We start from the raw sequence: 8879 nt of genomic DNA on the forward strand, positions 1-8879 counted from the left end.
AGAACGAGACAAGTGGGCCAGAGCTGAAGCAGGAGCCTGGGGAGACCAGAGCAAGGGGAATTCGAGGCAGGCAGTGCAAGCGGAAGGTCGTCACCGGACCGGGCGCTGAAGATGGGCCGTTGGGTTCCGGACCCGAGCCTACAGGACTTCCACCGGCCGGGGCCTCCTGCTGTCGGGTTCCCGCTCCAAAGGACCGTGGCCATCCGGTCCTGAACTCCTTTCCAGAGCCTGCGGACTTTGGTTCCGGCAGGCGAGCTACAGCCGTCGGGCTCCGGGCCCGAGCTGTGCGCCCAGCTGCTTGACTAGGTCGACCCTAGTTCCCGGACGCGTCGCCACCAGCCTGCGTTCTCCCGTCTCCGACGTGTCCACGCTCCTCAAGCCGAAACCATCACGATTTGGTAGGGCTTTTCGACGTGTCGCCAGCAGCCAGCGTTCCCTCGTCCTCGTCCAGCCCACGCATTGACGCAGGAGTCACGGCGTTCCGGTTTCTCATCACCGCCGAAAACCAACTTGTGGGTGAGACTGCACCGATACTCTTGCGCTACTCCCATCACTCAGCCCCTTTCGAACGTTAGGTTTAGTTACTGACTTTGAACGTTCTTGTTGGGTGTTTACAGATGTGTTTCGTCATGTCCAGTCAACTGTTTATTAAGTGTTTTGTTTTGTGAGGAATCTTTGCCTTTTTACTTTTCAATTAAACTTTTTGTGTGTTTCTTGGAAACCGAACGGCTTTGTCCTTATTAACAAAACTCTCTGAGGCTCAGCCCGGGAGAAAAACAAATCAGCAACAAGAACCCGCATCACAGTAACCTAACCTAACCTAACCTAACCTAACCTAACGTAACCTAACCTAACCTAACCCAACCTAACCCAACCCAACCCAACCCAACAACACCCAACCCAACCTAACCTAACCTAACCTAACCTTACCTAACCTAACCTAACCTAACGTAACCTAACCTAACCTAACCTAACGTAACCTAACCTAACCTAACGTAACCTAACCTAACCTAACCTAACCCAACCTAACCTAACCTAACCTAACCCAACTCAACCCAACCTAACCTAATCTAACCTAACCTAACCTAACCTAACCTAACCTAACCTAACAAAACCTAACCTAACCTAACCTAACCTAACCTAACGACGGTTGCAAGCGCTTTCACATTAGATATCGCAGTTCCCGACTTTCAATGGTGAAAAACACTGCATCTCACTAATTGACATTGTTTAATGCGGTTTTACGACGGTTCATATCTTAACCTAACCTAACATTCGCACTTGTCTCTAAAAACGCTCTATTACACTGTTTTGTTCACAATTACCATATTTGCATAACCTCACAGTTTTTCACCAACTTATTGCAGTACAGAACGTTGTATCTCGCTAAATGACATTGTTCTTTAAGGTTTCACGATGCTTGCATGTGCTTTAACGAGAATATCACAATATAGCAGTTTCGCACTTGTAACGGTAGAACACGCAGTATTTGGCTTGTTCATGCCGTTTTGTGTGCTTTCACAACATTTCACCTATCGCAGTTTAATACTCGCTATAAAACAACACTATCTCGTTAGATGACGTCGTTTTTGGTAGTTTCACGACGCTACCTAGCTGAAACTAACCTAACCTAACCTAACCTTCGCACTTCTATCGTTAGAAAACGTTTTACTCGCAACTTTACAATGTTTTCTACAAGATTACGACGGTTTCATGCGCTTTCACATTAGATATCGTAGTTCCCGACTTGTAATGTTGAAAAACACTACATCTCACTAAGTGACATTGTTTAATGCGGTTTTACGACGGTTGATATGTCAACCTAACCTAACATTCGCACTTGTATCTAAAGACGATCAATTACACTGTTTCGTTCACAATTACGATATTTGCTTGACCTCACAGTTTCGCACCAACTTATTACAGTACAGAACGCTGTATCTCGCTAAATGACATCGTTCTTTAAGGTTTCACGATACTTGCATGCGCTTTACCGAGAATGTCAAAACATAGCAGTTTCGCACTTGTAACGGTACAACACGCAGTATTTGGCTTGTTCATGCCGTTTTGTGTGCTTTCACATTTTACCTATCGCAGTTTCGTACTCGCAATAAAACAACACTATCTCGTTAGATGACGTCGTTTTTGGTGGTTTCACGACGCTACCTAGCTTAAACTAACATAACTCAACCTAACATAACCTTCGCACTTCTATCGTTAGAAAACGTTTCACTCGCAACTTTACAATGTTTTCTACAAGATTACGACGGTTTCATGCGCTTTCACATTAGATATCGTAGTTGCCGACTTGTAATGTTGAAAAACACTACATCTCAATAAGGGACATTGTTTAATGCGGTTTTACGATGGTTGATATGTCAACCTAACCTACCATTCGCACTTGTATCTAAAGACGCTCAATTACACTGTTTCGTTCACAATTACGATATTTGCTTGACCTCACAGTTTCTCACCAACTTATTACAGTACAGAACGCTGTATCTCGCTAAATGACATCGTTCTTTAGGTTTCACGATACTTGCATGCGCTTTACCGAGAATGTCACAACATAGCAGTTTCGCACTTGTAACGGTACAACACGCAGTATTTGGCTTGTTCATGCCGTTTTGTGTGCTTTCACAACATTTTACCTATCGCAGTTTCGTACTCGCAATAAACAACACTATCTCGTTAGATGACGTCGTTTTTGGTGGTTTCACGACGCTACCTAGTTCAAACTAACCGAACCTTCGCACTTCTATCGTTAGAAAACGTTTTATTCGCTACTTTACAATGTTTTCTACAAGATTACGACGGTTTCATGCGCTTTCACATTAGATATCGCAGTTCCCAACTTGTAAAGGTGAAAAACACTGCATCTCACTAAGTGACATTGTTTATTGCGGTTTTACGACGGTTCATACCTTAACCTAACGTAACCTAACCTAACCTAACCCAACCTAACCTAACATAACCTAACCTAACCTAACCTAACCAAACCTAACCTAACCTAACCTAACCTAACCTTACCTAACCTAACCAAATTATCCTTACCTAACCTAACCTAACCTAACGTAACCTAACCTAACCTAACCTAACGTAACCTAACCTAACCTAACGTAACCTAACCTAACCTAACCCAACCCAACCTAACCTAACCTAACCTAACCCAACTCAACCCAACCTAACCTAATCTAACCTAACCTAACCTAACCTAACCTAACGACGGTTGCAAGCGCTTTCACATTAGATATCGCAGTTCCCGACTTTTAATGGTGAAAAACACTGCATCTCACTAATTGACATTGTTTAATGCGGTTTTACGACGGTTCATATCTTAACCTAACCTAACATTCGCACTTGTATCTAAAAACGCTCTATTACACTGTTTTGTTTACAATTACCATATTTGCATAACCTCACAGTTTTTCACCAACTTATTGCAGTACAGAACGTTGTATCTCGCTAAATGACATTGTTCTTTAAGGTTTCACGATGCTTGCATGCTATTTAACGAGAATATCACAATATAGCAGTTTCGCACTTGTAACGGTAGAACACGCAGTATTTGGCTTGTTCATGCCGTTTTGTGTGCTTTCACAACATTTCACCTATCGAAGTTTAATACTCGCTATAAAACAACACTATCTCGTTAGATGACGTCGTTTTTAGTAGTTTCACGACGCTACCTAGCTTAAAATAACCTAACCTAACCTAACCTTCGCACTTCTATCGTTAGAAAACGTTTTACTCGCAACTTTACAATGTTTTCTACAACATTACGACGGTTTCAAGCGCTTTCACATTAGATATCGCAGTTCCCAACTTGTAATGGTGAAAATCACTGAATCTCACTAAGTGACATTGTTTATTGCGGTTTTACGACGGTTCATACCTTAACCTAACGTAACCTAACCTAACCTAACCCAACCTAACCTAACATAACCTAACCTAACCTAACCTAACCAAACCTAACCTAACGTAACCTAACCTAACCTAACCTAACCTAACCTAACGACGTTTGCAAGCGCTTTCACATTAGATATCGCAGTTCCCGACTTGTAATGGTGAAAAACACTGCATCTCACTAAGTGACATTGTTTAATGCGGTTTTACGACGGTTCATATCTTAACCTAACCTAACATTCGTACTTGTATTGAAAAACGCTTTATTACACTGTTTCGTTCACAATTACGATATTTGCATAACCTCACAGTTTTTCACAAACTTATTGCAGTACAGAACGCTGTATCTCGCTAAATGACATTGTTCTTTAAGGTTTCACGATGCTTGCATGCGCTTTAACGAGAATATCACAATATAGCAGTTTCGCACTTGTAACGGTAGAACACGCAGTATTTGGCTTGTTCATGCCGTTTTGTGTGCTTTCACAACATTTCACCTATCGCAGTTTAATACTCGTAATAAAACAACACTATCTCATTAGATGACGTCGTTTTGGTAGTTTCACGACGCTACCTAGCCTAAACTAACCTAACCTAACCTAACCTTCGCACTTCTATCGTTAAAAAACGTTTTACTCGCAACTTTACTATGTTTTCTACAAGATTACGACGGTTTCATGCGCTTTCACATTAGATATCGTAGTTCCCGACTTGTAGTGTTGAAAAACACTACATCTCACTAAGTGACATTGTTTAATGCGGTTTTGGTTGATATGTTAACCTAACATTCGCACTTGTATCTAAAGATGTTCAATTACACTGTTTTGTTCACAATTACGATATTTGCTTGACCTCACAGTTTCTCGCCAACTTATTACAGTACAGAACGCTGTATCTCGCTAAATGACATCGTTCTTTAAGGTTTCACGATACTTGCATGCGCTTTACCGAGAATGTCACAACATAGCAGTTTCGCACTTGTAACGGTACAACACGCAGTATTTGGCTTGTTCATGCCGTTTTGTGTGCTTTCACAACATTTTACCTATCGCAGTTTCGTACTCGCAATAAACAACACTATCTCGTTAGATGACGTCGTTTTTGGTGGTTTCACGACGCTACCTAGCTTAAACTAACATAACTCAACCTAACATAACCTTCGCACTTCTATCGTTAGAAAACGTTTTACTCGCTACTTTACATTGCTTTCTACAACATTACGACGGTTTCAAGCGCTTTCACATTAGATATCGCAGTTCCCAACTTGTAAAGGTGAAAAACACTGCATCTCACTAAGTGACATTGTTTAATGCGGTTTTAGCGCGGTTCATATCTTAACCTAACCTAACCTAACCTAACCTAACCCAACCTAACCTAACCTAACCTAACCTAACCTAACCAAACCTAACCTACCGTAACCTAACCTAACCTAACCTAACCTAACGACGTTTGCAAGCGCTTTCACATTAGATATCGCAGTTCCCGACTTGTAATGGTGAAAAACACAGCATCTCACTAAGTGACATTGTTTAATGCGGTTTTAGCGCGGTTCATATCTTAACCTAACCTAACCTTACCTAACCCAACCTAACCTAACCTAACCTAACCAAACCTTACCTAACATCCCTAACCTAACCTAACCTAACCTAACCAAACCTAACCTAACCTAACCTAACGTAACCTAACCTCACCTAACCTAACCTAACCTAACCTAACGACGTTTGCAAGCGCTTTCACATTAGATATCGCAGTTCCCGACTTGTAATGGTGAAAAACACTGCATCTCACTAAGTGACATTGTTTAATGCGGTTTTACGACGGTTCATATCTTAACCTAACCTAACATTCGCACTTGTATTAAAAAACGCTCTATTACACTGTTTCGTTCCCAATTAGGATATTTGCATAACCTCACAGTTTTTCACCAACTTATTGCAGTACAGAACGCTGTATCTCGCTAAATGACATCGTTCTTTAAGGTTTCGCGATGCTTGCATGCGCTTTAACGAGAATATCACAACATAGCAGATTGGCACTTGTAACGATACAACACGCAGTATTTGGCTTGTTCATGCCGTTTTGTGTGCTTTCACAACATTTTACCTATCGCAGTTTCGTACTCGCAATAAACAACACTATCTCGTTAGATGACGTCGTTTTTGGTGGTTTCACGACGCTACCTAGCTTAAAATAACATAACTCAACCTAACATAACCTTCGCACTTCTATCGTTAGAAAACGTTTTACTCGCTACTTTACATTGCTTTCTACAACATTACGACGGTTTCAAGCGCTTTCACATTAGATATCGCAGTTTCCAACTTGTAAAGGTGAAAAACACTGCATCTCACTAAGTGACATTGTTTAATGCGGTTTTAGCGCGGTTCATATCCTAACCTAACCTAACCTAACCTAACCTAACCCAACCTAACCTAACCAAACCTAAGCTAACGTAACCTAACCTAACCTAACCTAACCTAACGACGTTTGCAAGCGCTTTCACATTAGATATCGCAGTTCCCGACTTGTAATGGTGAAAAACACAGCATCTCACTAAGTGACATTGTTTGTTGCGGTTTTAGCGCGGTTCATATCTTAACCTAACCTAACCTTACCTAACCCAACCTAACCTAACCTAACCTAACCAAACCTTACCTAACATCCCTAACCTAACCTAACCTAACCTAACCAAACCTAACCTAACCTAACCTAACCTAACGTAACCTAACCTAACCTAACCTAACCTAACCTAACCTAACGACGTTTGCAAGCGCTTTCACATTAGATATCGCAGTTCCCGACTTGTAATGGTGAAAAACACTGCATCTCACTAAGTGACATTGTTTAATGCGGTTTTACGACGGTTCATATCTTAACCTAACCTAACATTCGCACTTGTATTAAAAAACGCTCTATTACACTGTTTCGTTCACAATTAGGATATTTGCATAACCTCACAGTTTTTCACCAACTTATTGCAGTACAGAACGCTGTATCTCGCTAAATGACATCGTTCTTTAAGGTTTCACGATGCTTGCATGCGCTTTAACGAGAATATCACAACATAGCAGTTTCGCACTTGTAACGGTACAACACGCAGTATTTGGCTTGTTCATGCCGTTTTGTGTGCTTTCACAACATTTCACCTATCGCAATTTCGTACTCGCAATAAAACAACACTATCTCGTTAGATGACGTTGTTTTTGGTAGTTTCACGACGCTACCTAGCTTAAACTAACATAACTCAACCTAACATAACCTTCGCACTTCTATCGTTAGAAAACGTTTTACTCGCTACTTTACATTGCTTTCTACAACAATACGACGGTTTCAAGCGCTTTCACATTAGATATCACAGTTCCCAACTTGTAAAGGTGAAAAACACTGCATCTCACTAAGTGACATTGTTTAATGCGGTTTTACGACGGTTCATACCTTAACCTAACGTAACCTAACCCAACCTAACCTAACATAACCTAACCTAACCTAACCTAACCTAACCAAACCTAACCTAACGTAACCTAACCTAACCTAACCTAACCTAACGACGTTTGCAAGCGCTTTCACATTAGATATCGCAGTTCCCGACTTGTAATGGTGAAAAACACTGCATCTCACTAAGTGACATTGTTTAATGCGGTTTTACGACGGTTCATATCTTAACCTAACCTAACATTAGTACTTGTATGGAAAAACGCTCTATTACACTGTTTCGTTCACAATTACGATATTTGCATAACCTCACAGTTTTTCACCAACTTATTGCAGTACAGAACGCTGTATCTCGCTAAATGACATCGTTCTTTAAGGTTTCACGATGCTTGCGTGCGCTTTAACAAGAATATCACATTATAGCAGTTTCGCACTTGTAACGGTACAACACGCAGTATCTGGCTTGTTCAAGCCGTTTTGTGTACTTTCACAACATTTCACCTATTGCAGTTACGTACATGCAATAAAACAACACTATCTCGTTAGATGACGTCCTTTTTGGTGGTCTCACGACGCTACATAGCTTAAACTAACATAACTCAAGCTAACCTTTGCACTTCTATCGTTAGAAAACGTTTTACTCGCAACTTTACAATGTTTTCTACAAGATTACGACGGTTTCATGCGCTTTCACATTAGATATCGTAGTTCCCGACTTGTAATGTTGAAAAACACTACATCTCACTAAGTGACATTGTTTAATGCGGTTTTACGACGGTTGATATGTCAACCTAACCTAACATTCGCACTTGTATCTAAAGACGCTCAATTACACTGTTTCGTTCACAATTACGAGATTTGCTTGACCTCACAGTTTCGCACCAACTTATTACAGTACAGAACGCTGTATCTCGCTAAATGACATCGTTCTTTAAGGTTTCACGATACTTGCATGCGCTTTACCGAGAATGTCAAAACATAGCAGTTTCGCACTTGTAACGGTACAACACGCAGTATTTGGCTTGTTCATGCCGTTTTGTGTGCTTTCACATTTTACCTATCGCAGTTTCGTACTCGCAATAAAACAACACTATCTCGTTAGATGACGTCGTTTTTGGTGGTTTCACGACGCTACCTAGCTTAAACTAACATAACTCAACCTAACATAACCTTCGCACTTCTATCGTTAGAAAACGTTTTACTCGCAACTTTACAATGTTTTCTACAAGATTACGACGGTTTCATGCGCTTTCACATTAGATATCGTAGTTCCCGACTTGTAATGTTGAAAAACACTACATCTCACTAAGTGACATTGTTTAATGCGGTTTTACGATGGTTGATATGTCACCCTAACCTACCATTCGCACTTGTATCTAAAGACGCTCAATTACACTGTTTCGTTCACAATTACGATATTTGCTTGACCTCACAGTTTCTCACCAACTTATTACAGTACAGAACGCTGTATCTCGCTAAATGACATCGTTCTTTAGGTTTCACGATACTTGCATGCGCTTTACCGAGAATGTCACAACATA

The sequence above is a fragment of the Rhipicephalus microplus genome, unplaced genomic scaffold (genome assembly GCF_043290135.1).
Source record: "Rhipicephalus microplus isolate Deutch F79 unplaced genomic scaffold, USDA_Rmic scaffold_60, whole genome shotgun sequence".
NCBI lineage: Eukaryota > Metazoa > Arthropoda > Arachnida > Ixodida > Ixodidae > Rhipicephalus > Rhipicephalus microplus.